Source organism: Ascaphus truei, chromosome 4 (assembly GCF_040206685.1).
Source record: "Ascaphus truei isolate aAscTru1 chromosome 4, aAscTru1.hap1, whole genome shotgun sequence".
Classification (NCBI taxonomy): domain Eukaryota; kingdom Metazoa; phylum Chordata; class Amphibia; order Anura; family Ascaphidae; genus Ascaphus; species Ascaphus truei.
In genome coordinates, this window is record NC_134486.1 from 219,278,631 (window position 1) to 219,300,717 (window position 22,087).

The window sequence follows — 22,087 nt, forward strand, 5'->3', positions numbered from 1 at the left end:
TTTTGCAATCTGTTGTACCAATTTGTATTCTTTTTTTATATATATTTTAGAAAAAAGGGACAATCAACCAATCCAAGCTACAAGATGATAAAACAGAAGATAAAGCATTTAAAGGAGAAAACTCTGTTAAAGTTTTCAGATTCACAGACCTGTGAAGGTGTAGCTAAATGTGACTCGCCTGAAAAAAGCAGCACTGCAGTCATTGTAAACAAAGAGCCCAGTCCTATGAGCAAGCAGAGACGGCCACGGCAGATTGCATATGATGATGAAGATTGCTGTACAGAGGAACCGTCAGTTGTAAAAGATGTTCAGGGATTGTCACTAGAAATACAAGCAAGGAAACGAAAAGTCCCTGAAGATATGGCTACCCAGGACTCTGAGATGCATCAGATACCACAAAAGTTGAAAAAATCTATATGGAAAAAAGGTAGTCCGAGAACCAAAAGAGCATTTAGAATGAAAGAGATCAGTATCTTCATGGGGGACATGATATTTTTAACTGGTTTGGCCAGCACAAGGATCAGCGGGTCCAGAGGAATCCTCCGTTACGTTATCTCTAGCACCACACTCTGGATCATCACCCAAAAGTTTTGTATCACTGGGCATGTCCAACATATATGGGCCATATCTCCCCTGAGACCACATCCTCTCCAACATAGATCGGGCGTCCCAGAGAAGATCTGGCTCAGCCTACTAGGAGTTAGGTACCACTGAAATAGAATCTTGTAAATGTTTTCCTTTGTTATTGTGCAAATTGAAGTTTTGGCTGCCGATTCCCAGATATCCTCCCACTCATCTCGTTTTAATTCTACATTCAGGTCTTTGGCCCATTTGAGCATGTAAGAATGGTTTGGTGTATTTGCAGAAGACTCTATCCCAACGTATATATCCGATTTCAATCCTCTGGTAGGATTTTTTTATATATATATTTCAGAAAAAGGGACAATCAACCAATCCATGCTACAAGGATGAAAACAACAGAAGATGAAGCATTTAAAAGAGAAAACTCTGTTAAAGTTTTCGGATTCACAGACCCTGTGAAGGTGTAGCTAAATGTGACTCGCCTGAAAAAAGCAGCACTACAGTCATTGTAAACAAAGAGCCCAGTCCTATGAGCAAGCAGCGATGGTCACGGCAAATTGCATCTGATGATGATGATGAAGATTGCTGTACAGTGGCACATTCTACAGTAGTTAAAGATGTTCAGGTATTGTCAATAGAAAAACAAGCAAGGAAACGAAAAGTCCCTAAGGATATGGCTACCCAAGACTGATATGCATCAGATACCACAAAAGTTGAAAAAATCTATTCGGAAAAAAGGACAATCAACCAATCCATGCTACAAGGATGAAAAAACAGAAGATAAAGCATTTAAAAGAGAAAACTCGGTCAAAGTTTTCAGATTCACAGACCTGTGAAGGTGTAGCCAAATGTGACACTCCTAAAAAAAGCACAACTACAGTCATTATACAGAAAGAGCCCAGTCCTATGAGCAAGCAGAGATGGCCACGGCAGATTGCATATGATGATGATGTTGATGATGATGAAGATTGCTGTACAGAGCCACAGTCTTCAGTAATAAAAGATGTTCAGGGATTGTCCCTAGAAAAACAAGCAAGGGAACGAAAAGTCCTTGAGGATATATGGCTACCCAAGACTTTGAGATGCAGCAGATACAGCAAAAGTTGAAATAATCTATATGTATAAAAGATAGTCCGAGAACCAAAAGATCAATTCCATCAGGAGAGCCTGAGAAAGAAAGATCTATACGGCAAAGATATGAGCCAGAAGACATAGCAAGTGATGAAGACTCCTCTTGTTCTGAAGTGACCAGTTATACTGGATTCAAAGTTCCTCATGGAGCCGGTGTTCATGGTAATAAATCCAGCGTATGCTTCCAAAGCGGGAGCGGTCCTACTGTTTCACGGGCTAGCCGATTTACCTGTCCTGATTTGAAGCCAATCATATGTGAGATGTATGCATCTTTAGGAACCGATGAAGAAGAAACAGGACATTGGGACGAGGATATTCGCCAGACCAAAATTGCGGAAATCCCTTATGTTGAAAATAAGAACATACTTCCTGCAAAGCCTACCTTTGTAGATCAAACTGAAAGAACAGAAGTACTTGTTGAGTGTATCAAAACTGCTGAGAATTGCACATTTCATGGATCAAGGGAATCGATCTGTATCTGCAAAAGCATTGACCAGTCTACATTTTGTACTGATAAATGGACTATTGGCCCATTCCAGGAAAAAGAATACACGTTTAACTGCCTAGACACAATTGTGTTCTACATTATACATGGTTCTGTGATGGTAACAGTCCACGTAACATCTTACCTACTGAAAACAGGAGATTATTTTTTTGTTCCACCTAGTAATATGCTCAGTATAAAGTATATTCTGAGTGAGGAGGCAATTCTTCATTTTACTCAAATTAAAGGCAGGCCAAGCGAACAGATTCCTTTTGAGTTCAAATCGTTGAGCAGCCCTGGGTTTGACTAAACGTGTGTGTTTTGTTTACAAGAAAATTTACACTTTAAGAAAATGTACTTTGTCCTGTTTACAGATAAAAGTTTCCAAAAAAAAAAAAAAGATTAAACTTGGTTAAAGTTTTCAGATTCACAGACCTGTGAAGGTGTAGCTAAATGTGACTCGCCTGAAAAAAGCAGCACTGCAGTCATTGTACACAAAGAGCCCAGTCCTATGAGCAAGCAGACGGCCACGACAGATTGCATATGATGATGAAGATTGCTGTACAGAGGCACAGTCTTCAGTAGTAAAAGATGTTCAGGGATTGTCACTAGAAAAACAAACAAGGAAACGAAAAGTCCCTGAGGATATGGTTAACCAAGACTGAGATGCATCAGAAACCACAAAAGTTGAATAAATCTATTCGTAAAGAAGGTAGTCGAGAACGAAATGACCAATTCCATTAGGAGAGCCTGAGAAAGAAAGCGCAGAGCAAAGGGAAGATAACTGGAGCACAGAGAAACTCTACATGTATGTTGTGCCACAAATGCGTGAATCTCTCTGTCTCTCGCTTTCACCCTTACCCCTGTCGCCCGCCCTCTCTCCCCCTTTTTAGTTCTCCCCTCTTTCTTTTCGCTCGCCCTCGCGTCTCTTTTCTCGCCTTCTTTCTCCCCTCTTTTCGCTCTCTCTGTAAATGAAAAAAACGATACACTGTTATCCCCCCTCCCCCACTTCTTTCTTTCCTAGGAGGAGATTGTGTCCCTTCTGAGCTCACCAGTTTTGGTTACGTGTGTGTGTATGTGGATATATTTTTTTTAATCAAAAGTATAAATAGCGCAGACCTAATTTGTATGTTTTTAGTTGTTATAAAGGTATTAAGGCAGGGTTAAAGAGTAAAGCAAAATAGCTTATTTGTACGATTAAATAATAAACAGTGATTTTTATTTTTAAACAATAATCTCCAAAGGACATAGCATTACCTGGCCATTAATGCCCAGCCTGTAACCTGCCAAGTAATGCTCTTTCTTGAGGGGATTATTCCTATTTTAGACAAATTATGTATTTGTTTATAATCCAAAAATTACCATTGGGCCACTTACCGGTCTACCAATGGCACACTCCAAACCTGCTCCTGTTCTCCTAACTGTACCCCGCCCTGCTCCCTCCTGCTCCTACAGACGCCACCCCTGAATGTCTCCTGCCCATTGCTCACTAATTAGATGCCCAATTTCCATGGCCCGCATCGGCTCACTCCCCAGTCCACGTTGTGCCTGCATTTTTTCCATCCCCTTTGTTGGGAAGCGGCGCTAGTGACCTGAACAATGAGCAATGAGTCTATTTTAATGTTTGTATAGGTGCAGAATCAGGATTGCATAAGTGTTTAAGGATGGTGGCATACATTTTGCAATCTGGTACTAATTTGTATTCTTTTTTTTTAATATATTAGAAAAAAGGGACAATCAACCAATCCATGCTACAAGATGAAAAAACAGAAGATAAAGCATTTAAAGGAGAAAACTCTGTTAAAGTTTTCAGATTCACAGACCTGTGAAGGTGTAGCTAAATGTGACTCGCCTGAAAAAAGAAGCACTGCAGTCATTGTAAACAAAGAGCCCAGTCCTATGAGCAAGCAGAGACGGCCACGGCAGATTGCATATGATGATGATGATGATGATGATGAAGATTGCTGTACAGAGGCACAGTCTTCAGTAGTTAAAGATGTTCAGGGATTGTCACTAGAAAAACAAGCAAGGAAACGAAAAGTCCCTGAGGATATGGTTACCCAAGACTGAGATGCATCAGATACCACAAAAGTTGAATGAATCTATTCGTAAAGAAGGTAGTCGAGAACGAAAAGACCAATTCCATTAGGAGAGCCTGAGAAAGAATGCGCAGAGCAATGGGAAGATAACTGGAGCACAGAGAAACTCTACATGTATGTTGTGCCACAAATGCGTGAATCTCTCTGTCTCGCTTTCACCCTTACCCCTGTCGCCCGCCTTCTCTCCCCCTTTTTAGTTCTCCACTCTTTCTTTTCGCTCGCCCTCGCGTCTCTTTTTTTTCTCGCCTTCATTCTCCCCTTTTTTCGCTCTCTCTGTAAATGAAAAAAACGATACACTGTTATCCCCCCCCCCCCCCCTTCTTTCTTTCCGTCCCTTCTGAGCTCACCAGTTTTGGTTACGTGTGCGTGGATGTGGATGTGGATATATTTTTTTTAATCAAAAGTATAAATATCGCAGACCTAATTTGTATGTTTTTAGTTGTTATAAAGGTATTAAGGCAGGGTAAAAGAGTAAAGCAAAATAGCTTATTTGTACGATTAAATAATAAACAGTGATTTTTATTTTTTAACAATAATCCCCAAAGGACATAGCATTACCTGGCCATTAATGCCCAGCCTGTAACCTGCCAAGTAATGCTCTTTCTTGAGGGGATTATTCCTATTTTAGACAAATTATGTATTTGTTTATAATCCAAAAATTTTCATTGGGCCACTTGCCGGTCTGCCAATGGCACACTCCAAACCCGCTCCTGTTCTACCAACTGTACCCCGCCCTGCTCCCTCCTGCTCCTACAGATGCCACCCCTTGATATCTCCTGCCCATTGCTCACTAATTAGATGCCCAATTTCCATGGCCCGCATCGGCTCACTCCCCAGCCCACGTTGTGCCTGCATTTTTTCCATCCCCTTTGTTGGGAAGCGGTGCTAGTGACCTGAACAATGAGCAATGAGTCTATTTTAATGTTTGTATAGGTGCAGAATCAGGATTGCATAAGTGTTTAAGGATGGTGGCATACATTTTGCAATCTGTTGTACCAATTTGTATTCTTTTTTTATATATATTTTAGAAAAAAGGGACAATCAACCAATCCATGCTACAAGATGATAAAACAGAAGATAAAGCATTTAAAGGAGAAAACTCTGTTAAAGTTTTCAGATTCACAGACCTGTGAAGGTGTAGCTAAATGTGACTCGCCTGAAAAAAGCAGCACTGCAGTCATTGTAAACAAAGAGCCCAGTCCTATGAGCAAGCAGAGACGGCCACGGCAGATTGCATATGATGATGAAGATTGCTGTACAGAGGAACCGTCAGTTGTAAAAGATGTTCAGGGATTGTCACTAGAAATACAAGCAAGGAAACGAAAAGTCCCTGAAGATATGGCTACCCAGGACTCTGAGATGCATCAGATACCACAAAAGTTGAAAAAATCTATATGGAAAAAAGGTAGTCCGAGAACCAAAAGAGCATTTAGAATGAAAGAGATCAGTATCTTCATGGGGGACATGATATTTTTAACTGGTTTGGCCAGCACAAGGATCAGCGGGTCCAGAGGAATCCTCCGTTACGTTATCTCTAGCACCACACTCTGGATCATCACCCAAAAGTTTTGTATCACTGGGCATGTCCAACATATATGGGCCATATCTCCCCTGAGACCACATCCTCTCCAACATAGATCGGGCGTCCCAGAGAAGATCTGGCTCAGCCTACTAGGAGTTAGGTACCACTGAAATAGAATCTTGTAAATGTTTTCCTTTGTTATTGTGCAAATTGAAGTTTTGGCTGCCGATTCCCAGATATCCTCCCACTCATCTCGTTTTAATTCTACATTCAGGTCTTTGGCCCATTTGAGCATGTAAGAATGGTTTGGTGTATTTGCAGAAGACTCTATCCCAACGTATATATCCGATTTCAATCCTCTGGTAGGATTTTTTTATATATATATTTCAGAAAAAGGGACAATCAACCAATCCATGCTACAAGGATGAAAACAACAGAAGATGAAGCATTTAAAAGAGAAAACTCTGTTAAAGTTTTCGGATTCACAGACCCTGTGAAGGTGTAGCTAAATGTGACTCGCCTGAAAAAAGCAGCACTACAGTCATTGTAAACAAAGAGCCCAGTCCTATGAGCAAGCAGCGATGGTCACGGCAAATTGCATCTGATGATGATGATGAAGATTGCTGTACAGTGGCACATTCTACAGTAGTTAAAGATGTTCAGGTATTGTCAATAGAAAAACAAGCAAGGAAACGAAAAGTCCCTAAGGATATGGCTACCCAAGACTGATATGCATCAGATAGCACAAAAGTTGAAAAAATCTATTCGGAAAAAAGGACAATCAACCAATCCATGCTACAAGGATGAAAAAACAGAAGATAAAGCATTTAAAAGAGAAAACTCGGTCAAAGTTTTCAGATTCACAGACCTGTGAAGGTGTAGCCAAATGTGACACTCCTAAAAAAAGCACAACTACAGTCATTATACAGAAAGAGCCCAGTCCTATGAGCAAGCAGAGATGGCCACGGCAGATTGCATATGATGATGATGTTGATGATGATGAAGATTGCTGTACAGAGCCACAGTCTTCAGTAATAAAAGATGTTCAGGGATTGTCCCTAGAAAAACAAGCAAGGGAACGAAAAGTCCTTGAGGATATATGGCTACCCAAGACTTTGAGATGCAGCAGATACAGCAAAAGTTGAAAAAATCTATATGTATAAAAGATAGTCCGAGAACCAAAAGATCAATTCCATCAGGAGAGCCTGAGAAAGAAAGATCTATACGGCAAAGATATGAGCCAGAAGACATAGCAAGTGATGAAGACTCCTCTTCTTCTGAAGTGACCAGTTATACTGGATTCAAAGTTCCTCATGGAGCCGGTGTTCATGGTAATAAATCCAGCGTATGCTTCCAAAGCGGGAGCGGTCCTACTGTTTCACGGGCTAGCCGATTTACCTGTCCTGATTTGAAGCCAATCATATGTGAGATGTATGCATCTTTAGGAACCGATAAAGAAGAAACAGGACATTGGGACGAGGATATTCGCCAGACCAAAATTGCGGAAATCCCTTATGTTGAAAATAAGAACATACTTCCTGCAAAGCCTACCTTTGTAGATCAAACTGAAAGAACAGAAGTACTTGTTGAGTGTATCAAAACTGCTGAGAATTGCACATTTCATGGATCAAGGGAATCGATCGGTATCTGCAAAAGCATTGACCAGTCTACATTTTGTACTGATAAATGGACTATTGGCCCATTCCAGGAAAAAGAATACACGTTTAACTGCCTAGACACAATTGTGTTCTTCATTATACATGGTTCTGTGATGGTAACAGTCCACGTAACATCTTACCTACTGAAAACAGGAGATTATTTTTTTGTTCCACCTAGTAATATGTACAGTATAAAGTATATTCTGAGTGAGGAGGCAATTCTTCATTTTACTCAAATTAAAGGCAGGCCAAGCGAACAGATTCCTTTTGAGTTCAAATCGTTGAGCAGCCCTGGGTTTGACTAAACGTGTGTGTTTTGTTTACAAGAAAATTTACACTTTAAGAAAATGTACTTTGTCCTGTTTACAGATAAAAGTTTCCAAAAAAAAAAAAGATTAAACTTGGTTAAAGTTTTCAGATTCACAGACCTGTGAAGGTGTAGCTAAATGTGACTCGCCTGAAAAAAGCAGCACTGCAGTCATTGTACACAAAGAGCCCAGTCCTATGAGCAAGCAGACGGCCACAACAGATTGCATATGATGATGAAGATTGCTGTACAGAGGCACAGTCTTCAGTAGTAAAAGATGTTCAGGGATTGTCACTAGAAAAACAAACAAGGAAACGAAAAGTCCCTGAGGATATGGTTAACCAAGACTGAGATGCATCAGAAACCACAAAAGTTGAATAAATCTATTCGTAAAGAAGGTAGTCGAGAACGAAATGACCAATTCCATTAGGAGAGCCTGAGAAAGAAAGCGCAGAGCAAAGGGAAGATAACTGGAGCACAGAGAAACTCTACATGTATGTTGTGCCACAAATGCGTGAATCTCTCTGTCTCTCGCTTTCACCCTTACCCCTGTCGCCCGCCCTCTCTCCCCCTTTTTAGTTCTCCCCTCTTTCTTTTCGCTCGCCCTCGCGTCTCTTTTCTCGCCTTCTTTCTCCCCTCTTTTCGCTCTCTCTGTAAATGAAAAAAACGATACACTGTTATCCCCCCTCCCCCACTTCTTTCTTTCCTAGGAGGAGATTGTGTCCCTTCTGAGCTCACCAGTTTTGGTTACGTGTGTGTGTGTATGTGGATATATTTTTTTTAATCAAAAGTATAAATATCGCAGACCTAATTTGTATGTTTTTAGTTGTTATAAAGGTATTAAGGCAGGGTTAAAGAGTAAAGCAAAATAGCTTATTTGTACGATTAAATAATAAACAGTGATTTTTATTTTTAAACAATAATCTCCAAAGGACATAGCATTACCTGGCCATTAATGCCCAGCCTGTAACCTGCCAAGTAATGCTCTTTCTTGAGGGGATTATTCCTATTTTAGACAAATTATGTATTTGTTTATAATCCAAAAATTACCATTGGGCCACTTACCGGTCTACCAATGGCACACTCCAAACCCGGCTCCTGTTCTACCAACTGTACCCCGCCCTGCTCCCTCCTGCTCCTACAGACGCCACCCCTTGATGTCTCCTGCCCATTGCTCACTAATTAGATGCCCAATTTCCATGGCCCGCATCGGCTCACTCCCCAGTCCACGTTGTGCCTGCATTTTTTCCATCCCCTTTGTTGGGAAGCGGCGCTAGTGACCTGAACAATGAGCAATGAGTCTATTTTAATGTTTGTATAGGTGCAGAATCAGGATTGCATAAGTGTTTAAGGATGGTGGCATACATTTTGCAATCTGGTACTAATTTGTATTCTTTTTTTTTAATATATTAGAAAAAAGGGACAATCAACCAATCCATGCTACAAGATGAAAAAACAGAAGATAAAGCATGTAAAGGAGAAAACTCTGTTAAAGTTTTCAGATTCACAGACCTGTGAAGGTGTAGCTAAATGTGACTCGCCTGAAAAAAGAAGCACTGCAGTCATTGTAAACAAAGAGCCCAGTCCTATGAGCAAGCAGAGACGGCCACGGCAGATTGCATATGATGATGATGATGATGATGATGATGAAGATTGCTGTACAGAGGCACAGTCTTCAGTAGTTAAAGATGTTCAGGGATTGTCACTAGAAAAACAAGCAAGGAAACGAAAAGTCCCTGAGGATATGGTTACCCAAGACTGAGATGCATCAGATACCACAAAAGTTGAATGAATCTATTCGTAAAGAAGGTAGTCGAGAACGAAAAGACCAATTCCATTAGGAGAGCCTGAGAAAGAATGCGCAGAGCAATGGGAAGATAACTGGAGCACAGAGAAACTCTACATGTATGTTGTGCCACAAATGCGTGAATCTCTCTGTCTCGCTTTCACCCTTACCCCTGTCGCCCGCCTTCTCTCCCCCTTTTTAGTTCTCCACTCTTTCTTTTCGCTCGCCCTCGCGTCTCTTTTTTTTCTCGCCTTCATTCTCCCCTTTTTTCGCTCTCTCTGTAAATGAAAAAAACGATACACTGTTATCCCCCCCCCCCTTCTTTCTTTCCGTCCCTTCTGAGCTCACCAGTTTTGGTTACGTGTGCGTGGATGTGGATGTGGATATATTTTTTTTAATCAAAAGTATAAATATCGCAGACCTAATTTGTATGTTTTTAGTTGTTATAAAGGTATTAAGGCAGGGTTAAAGAGTAAAGCAAAATAGCTTATTTGTACGATTAAATAATAAACAGTGATTTTTATTTTTTAACAATAATCCCCAAAGGACATAGCATTACCTGGCCATTAATGCCCAGCCTGTAACCTGCCAAGTAATGCTCTTTCTTGAGGGGATTATTCCTATTTTAGACAAATTATGTATTTGTTTATAATCCAAAAATTTTCATTGGGCCACTTGCCGGTCTGCCAATGGCACACTCCAAACCCGCTCCTGTTCTACCAACTGTACCCCGCCCTGCTCCCTCCTGCTCCTACAGATGCCACCCCTTGATATCTCCTGCCCATTGCTCACTAATTAGATGCCCAATTTCCATGGCCCGCATCGGCTCACTCCCCAGCCCACGTTGTGCCTGCATTTTTTCCATCCCCTTTGTTGGGAAGCGGCGCTAGTGACCTGAACAATGAGCAATGAGTCTATTTTAATGTTTGTATAGGTGCAGAATCAGGATTGCATAAGTGTTTAAGGATGGTGGCATACATTTTGCAATCTGTTGTACCAATTTGTATTCTTTTTTTATATATATTTTAGAAAAAAGGGACAATCAACCAATCCATGCTACAAGATGATAAAACAGAAGATAAAGCATTTAAAGGAGAAAACTCTGTTAAAGTTTTCAGATTCACAGACCTGTGAAGGTGTAGCTAAATGTGACTCGCCTGAAAAAAGCAGCACTGCAGTCATTGTAAACAAAGAGCCCAGTCCTATGAGCAAGCAGAGACGGCCACGGCAGATTGCATATGATGATGAAGATTGCTGTACAGAGGAACCGTCAGTTGTAAAAGATGTTCAGGGATTGTCACTAGAAATACAAGCAAGGAAACGAAAAGTCCCTGAAGATATGGCTACCCAGGACTCTGAGATGCATCAGATACCACAAAAGTTGAAAAAATCTATATGGAAAAAAGGTAGTCCGAGAACCAAAAGAGCATTTAGAATGAAAGAGATCAGTATCTTCATGGGGGACATGATATTTTTAACTGGTTTGGCCAGCACAAGGATCAGCGGGTCCAGAGGAATCCTCCGTTACGTTATCTCTAGCACCACACTCTGGATCATCACCCAAAAGTTTTGTATCACTGGGCATGTCCAACATATATGGGCCATATCTCCCCTGAGACCACATCCTCTCCAACATAGATCGGGCGTCCCAGAGAAGATCTGGCTCAGCCTACTAGGAGTTAGGTACCACTGAAATAGAATCTTGTAAATGTTTTCCTTTGTTATTGTGCAAATTGAAGTTTTGGCTGCCGATTCCCAGATATCCTCCCACTCATCTCGTTTTAATTCTACATTCAGGTCTTTGGCCCATTTGAGCATGTAAGAATGGTTTGGTGTATTTGCAGAAGACTCTATCCCAACGTATATATCCGATTTCAATCCTCTGGTAGGATTTTTTTATATATATATTTCAGAAAAAGGGACAATCAACCAATCCATGCTACAAGGATGAAAACAACAGAAGATGAAGCATTTAAAAGAGAAAACTCTGTTAAAGTTTTCGGATTCACAGACCCTGTGAAGGTGTAGCTAAATGTGACTCGCCTGAAAAAAGCAGCACTACAGTCATTGTAAACAAAGAGCCCAGTCCTATGAGCAAGCAGCGATGGTCACGGCAAATTGCATCTGATGATGATGATGAAGATTGCTGTACAGTGGCACATTCTACAGTAGTTAAAGATGTTCAGGTATTGTCAATAGAAAAACAAGCAAGGAAACGAAAAGTCCCTAAGGATATGGCTACCCAAGACTGATATGCATCAGATAGCACAAAAGTTGAAAAAATCTATTCGGAAAAAAGGACAATCAACCAATCCATGCTACAAGGATGAAAAAACAGAAGATAAAGCATTTAAAAGAGAAAACTCGGTCAAAGTTTTCAGATTCACAGACCTGTGAAGGTGTAGCCAAATGTGACACTCCTAAAAAAAGCACAACTACAGTCATTATACAGAAAGAGCCCAGTCCTATGAGCAAGCAGAGATGGCCACGGCAGATTGCATATGATGATGATGTTGATGATGATGAAGATTGCTGTACAGAGCCACAGTCTTCAGTAATAAAAGATGTTCAGGGATTGTCCCTAGAAAAACAAGCAAGGGAACGAAAAGTCCTTGAGGATATATGGCTACCCAAGACTTTGAGATGCAGCAGATACAGCAAAAGTTGAAAAAATCTATATGTATAAAAGATAGTCCGAGAACCAAAAGATCAATTCCATCAGGAGAGCCTGAGAAAGAAAGATCTATACGGCAAAGATATGAGCCAGAAGACATAGCAAGTGATGAAGACTCCTCTTCTTCTGAAGTGACCAGTTATACTGGATTCAAAGTTCCTCATGGAGCCGGTGTTCATGGTAATAAATCCAGCGTATGCTTCCAAAGCGGGAGCGGTCCTACTGTTTCACGGGCTAGCCGATTTACCTGTCCTGATTTGAAGCCAATCATATGTGAGATGTATGCATCTTTAGGAACCGATGAAGAAGAAACAGGACATTGGGACGAGGATATTCGCCAGACCAAAATTGCGGAAATCCCTTATGTTGAAAATAAGAACATACTTCCTGCAAAGCCTACCTTTGTAGATCAAACTGAAAGAACAGAAGTACTTGTTGAGTGTATCAAAACTGCTGAGAATTGCACATTTCATGGATCAAGGGAATCGATCTGTATCTGCAAAAGCATTGACCAGTCTACATTTTGTACTGATAAATGGACTATTGGCCCATTCCAGGAAAAAGAATACACGTTTAACTGCCTAGACACAATTGTGTTCCACATTATACATGGTTCTGTGATGGTAACAGTCCACGTAACATCTTACCTACTGAAAACAGGAGATTATTTTTTTGTTCCACCTAGTAATATGTACAGTATAAAGTATATTCTGAGTGAGGAGGCAATTCTTCATTTTACTCAAATTAAAGGCAGGCCAAGCGAACAGATTCCTTTTGAGTTCAAATCGTTGAGCAGCCCTGGGTTTGACTAAACGTGTGTGTTTTGTTTACAAGAAAATTTACACTTTAAGAAAATGTACTTTGTCCTGTTTACAGATAAAAGTTTCCAAAAAAAAAAAAGATTAAACTTGGTTAAAGTTTTCAGATTCACAGACCTGTGAAGGTGTAGCTAAATGTGACTCGCCTGAAAAAAGCAGCACTGCAGTCATTGTACACAAAGAGCCCAGTCCTATGAGCAAGCAGACGGCCACAACAGATTGCATATTGTATTGTATTGTATGTCTTTATTTATATAGCGCCATTAATGTACATAGCGCTTCACAGCAGTAATACATGTGGTAATCCAATAAATAACAGATAATATAAATAACAGATCATGGGAATAAGTGCTTTAGACATTAAGGAAGAGGAGTCCCTGCTCCGAGGAGCTTACAGTCTAATTGGTAGGTAGGGAGAACGTACAGAGACAGTAGGAGGGAGTTCTGGTAAGTGCATCTGCAGGGGGCCAAGCTTTATGTGCCATGTGTTCAGAATAGCCACAGTCCTATTCATATGCTTCTTTAAGCAAGTGTGTCTTAAGGTGGGTCTTAAAGGTGGATAGAGAGGGTGCTAGTCGGGTACTGAGGGGAAGGGCATTCCAGAGGTGAGGGGCAGTCAATGAAAAAGGTTTAAGGCGGGAGAGGGCTTTAGATACAAAGGGGGTAGAAAGAAGACATCCTTGAGAAGAACGCAAGAGTCTGGATGGTGCATAACGAGAAATTAGGGCTGAGATGTAAGGAGGGGCAGAAGAGTGTAAAGCTTTAAAAGTGAGGAGAAGAATGGAGTGTGAGATGCGGGATTTGATCGGAAGCCAGGAGAGCGATTTCATGAGGGGAGATGCTGAGACAGATCTAGGAAAGAGTAGAGTGATTCTGGCAGCAGCGTTAAGGATAGATTGTAGGGGAGACAGGTGAGAGGCAGGAAGGCCGGACAGCAGGAGGTTACAGTAATCAAGACGGGAGAGAATGAGGGCCTGAGTCAGAGTTTTAGCAGTCGAGCAACAGAGGAAAGGGCGTATCTTTGTTATATTGCGGAGGAAAAAGCGACAGGTTTTAGAAATGTTTTGAATGTGAGGGGCAAATGTGAGAGAGGAGTCGAGTGTGACCCCAAGGCAGCGTGCTTGGGCTACTGGGTGAATGATCGTAGTTCCAACAGTAATGTGGAAGGAGGTAGTAGGGCCAGGTTTGGGAGGAAGTATGAGGAGCTCTGTTTTAGCCATGTTGAGTTTAAGGCGGCGGAGGGCCATCCAGGATGATATAGCAGAGAGACATTCAGAAACTTTGGTTTGTACAGTAGGTGTAAGGTCGGGTGTTGAGAAATATATTTGTGTGTCGTCGATATGATATGATGATATGATGATGAAGATTGCTGTACAGAGGCACAGTCTTCAGTAGTAAAAGATGTTCAGGGATTGTCACTAGAAAAACAAACAAGGAAACGAAAAGTCCCTGAGGATATGGTTAACCAAGACTGAGATGCATCAGAAACCACAAAAGTTGAATAAATGTATTCGTAAAGAAGGTAGTCGAGAACGAAATGACCAATTCCATTAGGAGAGCCTGAGAAAGAAAGCGCAGAGCAAAGGGAAGATAACTGGAGCACAGAGAAACTCTACATGTATGTTGTGCCACAAATGCGTGAATTTCTCTGTCTCTCGCTTTCACCCTTACCCCTGTCGCCCGCCCTCTCTCCCCCTTTTTAGTTCTCCCCTCTTTCTTTTCGCTCGCCCTCGCGTCTCTTTTCTCGCCTTCTTTCTCCCCTCTTTTCGCTCTCTCTGTAAATGAAAAAAACGATACACTGTTATCCCCCCTCCCCCACTTCTTTCTTTCCTAGGAGGAGATTGTGTCCCTTCTGAGCTCACCAGTTTTGGTTACGTGTGTGTGTATGTGGATATATTTTTTTTAATCAAAAGTATAAATAGCGCAGACCTAATTTGTATGTTTTTACTTGTTATAAAGGTATTAAGGCAGGGTTAAAGAGTAAAGCAAAATAGCTTATTTGTACGATTAAATAATAAACAGTGATTTTTATTTTTAAACAATAATCTCCAAAGGACATAGCATTACCTGGCCATTAATGCCCAGCCTGTAACCTGCCAAGTAATGCTCTTTCTTGAGGGGATTATTCCTATTTTAGACAAATTATGTATTTGTTTATAATCCAAAAATTACCATTGGGCCACTTACCGGTCTACCAATGGCACACTCCAAACCCGCTCCTGTTCTACCAACTGTACCCCGCCCTGCTCCCTCCTGCTCCTACAGACGCCACCCCTTGATGTCTCCTGCCCATTGCTCACTAATTAGATGCCCAATTTCCATGGCCCGCATCGGCTCACTCCCCAGTCCACGTTGTGCCTGCATTTTTTCCATCCCCTTTGTTGGGAAGCGGCGCTAGTGACCTGAACAATGAGCAATGAGTCTATTTTAATGTTTGTATAGGTGTAGAATCAGGATTGCATAAGTGTTTAAGGATGGTGGCATACATTTTGCAATCTGGTACTAATTTGTATTCTTTTTTTTTAATATATTAGAAAAAAGGGACAATCAACCAATCCATGCTACAAGATGAAAAAACAGAAGATAAAGCATGTAAAGGAGAAAACTCTGTTAAAGTTTTCAGATTCACAGACCTGTGAAGGTGTAGCTAAATGTGACTCGCCTGAAAAAAGAAGCACTGCAGTCATTGTAAACAAAGAGCCCAGTCCTATGAGCAAGCAGAGACGGCCACGGCAGATTGCATATGATGATGATGATGATGATGATGATGATGATGAAGATTGCTGTACAGAGGCACAGTCTTCAGTAGTTAAAGATGTTCAGGGATTGTCACTAGAAAAACAAGCAAGGAAACGAAAAGTCCCTGAGGATATGGTTACCCAAGACTGAGATGCATCAGATACCACAAAAGTTGAATGAATCTATTCGTAAAGAAGGTAGTCGAGAACGAAAAGACCAATTCCATTAGGAGAGCCTGAGAAAGAATGCGCAGAGCAATGGGAAGATAACTGGAGCACAGAGAAACTCTACATGTATGTTGTGCCACAAATGCGTGAATCTCTCTGTCTCGCTTTCACCCTTACCCCTGTCGCCCGCCTTCTCTTCCCCTTTTTAGTTCTCCACTCTTTCTTTTCGCTCGCCCTCGCGTCTCTTTTTTTTCTCGCCTTCATTCTCCCCTTTTTTCGCTCTCTCTGTAAATGAAAAAAACGATACACTGTTATCCCCCCCCCCCCTTCTTTCTTTCCGTCCCTTCTGAGCTCACCAGTTTTGGTTAAGTGTGCGTGGATGTGGATGTGGATATATTTTTTTTAATCAAAAGTATAAATATCGCAGACCTAATTTGTATGTTTTTAGTTGTTATAAAGGTATTAAGGCAGGGTTAAAGAGTAAAGCAAAATAGCTTATTTGTACGATTAAATAATAAACAGTGATTTTTATTTTTTAACAATAATCCCCAAAGGACATAGCATTACCTGGCCATTAATGCCCAGCCTGTAACCTGCCAAGTAATGCTCTTTCTTGAGGGGATTATTCCTATTTTAGACAAATTATGTATTTGTTTATAATCCAAAAATTTTCATTGGGCCACTTGCCGGTCTGCCAATGGCACACTCCAAACCCGCTCCTGTTCTACCAACTGTACCCCGCCCTGCTCCCTCCTGCTCCTACAGATGCCACCCCTTGATATCTCCTGCCCATTGCTCACTAATTAGATGCCCAATTTCCATGGCCCGCATCGGCTCACTCCCCAGCCCACGTTGTGCCTGCATTTTTTCCATCCCCTTTGTTGGGAAGCGGCGCTAGTGACCTGAACAATGAGCAATGAGTCTATTTTAATGTTTGTATAGGTGCAGAATCAGGATTGCATAAGTGTTTAAGGATGGTGGCATACATTTTGCAATCTGTTGTACCAATTTGTATTCTTTTTTTATATATATTTTAGAAAAAAGGGACAATCAACCAATCCATGCTACAAGATGATAAAACAGAAGATAAAGCATTTAAAGGAGAAAACTCTGTTAAAGTTTTCAGATTCACAGACCTGTGAAGGTGTAGCTAAATGTGACTCGCCTGAAAAAAGCAGCACTGCAGTCATTGTAAACAAAGAGCCCAGTCCTATGAGCAAGCAGAGACGGCCACGGCAGATTGCATATGATGATGAAGATTGCTGTACAGAGGAACCGTCAGTTGTAAAAGATGTTCAGGGATTGTCACTAGAAATACAAGCAAGGAAACGAAAAGTCCCTGAAGATATGGCTACCCAGGACTCTGAGATGCATCAGATACCACAAAAGTTGAAAAAATCTATATGGAAAAAAAGTAGTCCGAGAACCAAAAGAGCATTTAGAATGAAAGAGATCAGTATCTTCATGGGGGACATGATATTTTTAACTGGTTTGGCCAGCACAAGGATCAGCGGGTCCAGAGGAATCCTCCGTTACGTTATCTCTAGCACCACACTCTGGATCATCACCCAAAAGTTTTGTATCACTGGGCATGTCCAACATATATGGGCCATATCTCCCCTGAGACCACATCCTCTCCAACATAGATCGGGCGTCCCAGAGAAGATCTGGCTCAGCCTACTAGGAGTTAGGTACCACTGAAATAGAATCTTGTAAATGTTTTCCTTTGTTATTGTGCAAATTGAAGTTTTGGCTGCCGATTCCCAGATATCCTCCCACTCATCTCGTTTTAATTCTACATTCAGGTCTTTGGCCCATTTGAGCATGTAAGAATGGTTTGGTGTATTTGCAGAAGACTCTATCCCAACGTATATATCCGATTTCAATCCTCTGGTAGGATTTTTTTATATATATATTTCAGAAAAAGGGACAATCAACCAATCCATGCTACAAGGATGAAAACAACAGAAGATGAAGCATTTAAAAGAGAAAACTCTGTTAAAGTTTTCGGATTCACAGACCCTGTGAAGGTGTAGCTAAATGTGACTCGCCTGAAAAAAGCAGCACTACAGTCATTGTAAACAAAGAGCCCAGTCCTATGAGCAAGCAGCGATGGTCACGGCAAATTGCATCTGATGATGATGATGATGAAGATTGCTGTACAGTGGCACATTCTACAGTAGTTAAAGATGTTCAGGTATTGTCAATAGAAAAACAAGCAAGGAAACGAAAAGTCCCTAAGGATATGGCTACCCAAGACTGATATGCATCAGATAGCACAAAAGTTGAAAAAATCTATTCGGAAAAAAGGACAATCAACCAATCCATGCTACAAGGATGAAAAAACAGAAGATAAAGCATTTAAAAGAGAAAACTCGGTCAAAGTTTTCAGATTCACAGACCTGTGAAGGTGTAGCCAAATGTGACACTCCTAAAAAAAGCACAACTACAGTCATTATACAGAAAGAGCCCAGTCCTATGAGCAAGCAGAGATGGCCACGGCAGATTGCAGATGATGATGATGTTGATGATGATGAAGATTGCTGTACAGAGCCACAGTCTTCAGTAATAAAAGATGTTCAGGGATTGTCCCTAGAAAAACAAGCAAGGGAACGAAAAGTCCTTGAGGATATGGCTACCCAAGACTTTGAGATGCAGCAGATACAGCAAAAGTTGAAAAAATCTATATGTATAAAAGATAGTCCGAGAACCAAAAGATCAATTCCATCAGGAGAGCCTGAGAAAGAAAGATCTATACGGCAAAGATATGAGCCAGAAGACATAGCAAGTGATGAAGACTCCTCTTCTTCTGAAGTGACCAGTTATACTGGATTCAAAGTTCCTCATGGAGCCGGTGTTCATGGTAATAAATCCAGCGTATGCTTCCAAAGCGGGAGCGGTCCTACTGTTTCACGGGCTAGCCGATTTACCTGTCCTGATTTGAAGCCAATCATATGTGAGATGTATGCATCTTTAGGAACCGATGAAGAAGAAACAGGACATTGGGACGAGGATATTCGCCAGACCAAAATTGCGGAAATCCCTTATGTTGAAAATAAGAACATACTTCCTGCAAAGCCTACCTTTGTAGATCAAACTGAAAGAACAGAAGTACTTGTTGAGTGTATCAAAACTGCTGAGAATTGCACATTTCATGGATCAAGGGAATCGATCTGTATCTGCAAAAGCATTGACCAGTCTACATTTTGTACTGATAAATGGACTATTGGCCCATTCCAGGAAAAAGAATACACGTTTAACTGCCTAGACACATTGTGTTCTACATTATACATGGTTCTGTGATGGTAACAGTCCACGTAACATCTTACCTACTGAAAACAGGAGATTATTTTTTTGTTCCACCTAGTAATATGTACAGTATAAAGTATATTCTGAGTGAGGAGGCAATTCTTCATTTTACTCAAATTAAAGGCAGGCCAAGCGAACAGATTCCTTTTGAGTTCAAATCGTTGAGCAGCCCTGGGTTTGACTAAACGTGTGTGTTTTGTTTACAAGAAAATTTACACTTTAAGAAAATGTACTTTGTCCTGTTTACAGATAAAAGTTTCCAAAAAAAAAAAAGATTAAACTTGGTTAAAGTTTTCAGATTCACAGACCTGTGAAGGTGTAGCTAAATGTGACTCGCCTGAAAAAAGCAGCACTGCAGTCATTGTACACAAAGAGCCCAGTCCTATGAGCAAGCAGACGGCCACAACAGATTGCATATTGTATTGTATTGTATGTCTTTATTTATATAGCGCCATTAATGTACATAGCGCTTCACAGCAGTAATACATGTGGTAATCCAATAAATAACAGATAATATAAATAACAGATCATGGGAATAAGTGCTTTAGACATTAAGGAAGAGGAGTCCCTGCTCCGAGGAGCTTACAGTCTAATTGGTAGGTAGGGAGAACGTACAGAGACAGTAGGAGGGAGTTCTGGTAAGTGCATCTGCAGGGGGCCAAGCTTTATGTGCCATGTGTTCAGAATAGCCACAGTCCTATTCATATGCTTCTTTAAGCAAGTGTGTCTTAAGGTGGGTCTTAAAGGTGGATAGAGAGGGTGCTAGTCGGGTACTGAGGGGAAGGGCATTCCAGAGGTGAGGGGCAGTCAATGAAAAAGGTTTAAGGCGGGAGAGGGCTTTAGATACAAAGGGGGTAGAAAGAAGACATCCTTGAGAAGAACGCAAGAGTCTGGATGGTGCATAACGAGAAATTAGGGCTGAGATGTAAGGAGGGGCAGAAGAGTGTAAAGCTTTAAAAGTGAGGAGAAGAATGGAGTGTGAGATGCGGGATTTGATCGGAAGCCAGGAGAGCGATTTCATGAGGGGAGATGCTGAGACAGATCTAGGAAAGAGTAGAGTGATTCTGGCAGCAGCGTTAAGGATAGATTGTAGGGGAGACAGGTGAGAGGCAGGAAGGCCGGACAGCAGGAGGTTACAGTAATCAAGACGGGAGAGAATGAGGGCCTGAGTCAGAGTTTTAGCAGTCGAGCAACAGAGGAAAGGGCGTATCTTTGTTATATTGCGGAGGAAAAAGCGACAGGTTTTAGAAATGTTTTGAATGTGAGGGGCAAATGTGAGAGAGGAGTCGAGTGTGACCCCAAGGCAGCGTGCTTGGGCTACTGGGTGAATGATCGTAGTTCCAACAGTAATGTGGAAGGAGGTAGTAGGGCCAGGTTTGGGAGGAAGTATGAGGAGCTCTGTTTTAGCCATGTTGAGTTTAAGGCGGCGGAGGGCCATCCAGGATGATATAGCAGAGAGACATTCAGAAACTTTGGTTTGTACAGTAGGTGTAAGGTCGGGTGTTGAGAAATATATTTGTGTGTCGTCGATATGATATGATGATATGATGATGAAGATTGCTGTACAGAGGCACAGTCTTCAGTAGTAAAAGATGTTCAGGGATTGTCACTAGAAAAACAAACAAGGAAACGAAAAGTCCCTGAGGATATGGTTAACCAAGACTGAGATGCATCAGAAACCACAAAAGTTGAATAAATGTATTCGTAAAGAAGGTAGTCGAGAACGAAATGACCAATTCCATTAGGAGAGCCTGAGAAAGAAAGCGCAGAGCAAAGGGAAGATAACTGGAGCACAGAGAAACTCTACATGTATGTTGTGCCACAAATGCGTGAATTTCTCTGTCTCTCGCTTTCACCCTTACCCCTGTCGCCCGCCCTCTCTCCCCCTTTTTAGTTCTCCCCTCTTTCTTTTCGCTCGCCCTCGCGTCTCTTTTCTCGCCTTCTTTCTCCCCTCTTTTCGCTCTCTCTGTAAATGAAAAAAACGATACACTGTTATCCCCCCTCCCCCACTTCTTTCTTTCCTAGGAGGAGATTGTGTCCCTTCTGAGCTCACCAGTTTTGGTTACGTGTGTGTGTATGTGGATATATTTTTTTTAATCAAAAGTATAAATAGCGCAGACCTAATTTGTATGTTTTTACTTGTTATAAAGGTATTAAGGCAGGGTTAAAGAGTAAAGCAAAATAGCTTATTTGTACGATTAAATAATAAACAGTGATTTTTATTTTTAAACAATAATCTCCAAAGGACATAGCATTACCTGGCCATTAATGCCCAGCCTGTAACCTGCCAAGTAATGCTCTTTCTTGAGGGGATTATTCCTATTTTAGACAAATTATGTATTTGTTTATAATCCAAAAATTACCATTGGGCCACTTACCGGTCTACCAATGGCACACTCCAAACCCGCTCCTGTTCTACCAACTGTACCCCGCCCTGCTCCCTCCTGCTCCTACAGACGCCACCCCTTGATGTCTCCTGCCCATTGCTCACTAATTAGATGCCCAATTTCCATGGCCCGCATCGGCTCACTCCCCAGTCCACGTTGTGCCTGCATTTTTTCCATCCCCTTTGTTGGGAAGCGGCGCTAGTGACCTGAACAATGAGCAATGAGTCTATTTTAATGTTTGTATAGGTGCAGAATCAGGATTGCATAAGTGTTTAAGGATGGTGGCATACATTTTGCAATCTGGTACTAATTTGTATTCTTTTTTTTTAATATATTAGAAAAAAGGGACAATCAACCAATCCATGCTACAAGATGAAAAAACAGAAGATAAAGCATGTAAAGGAGAAAACTCTGTTAAAGTTTT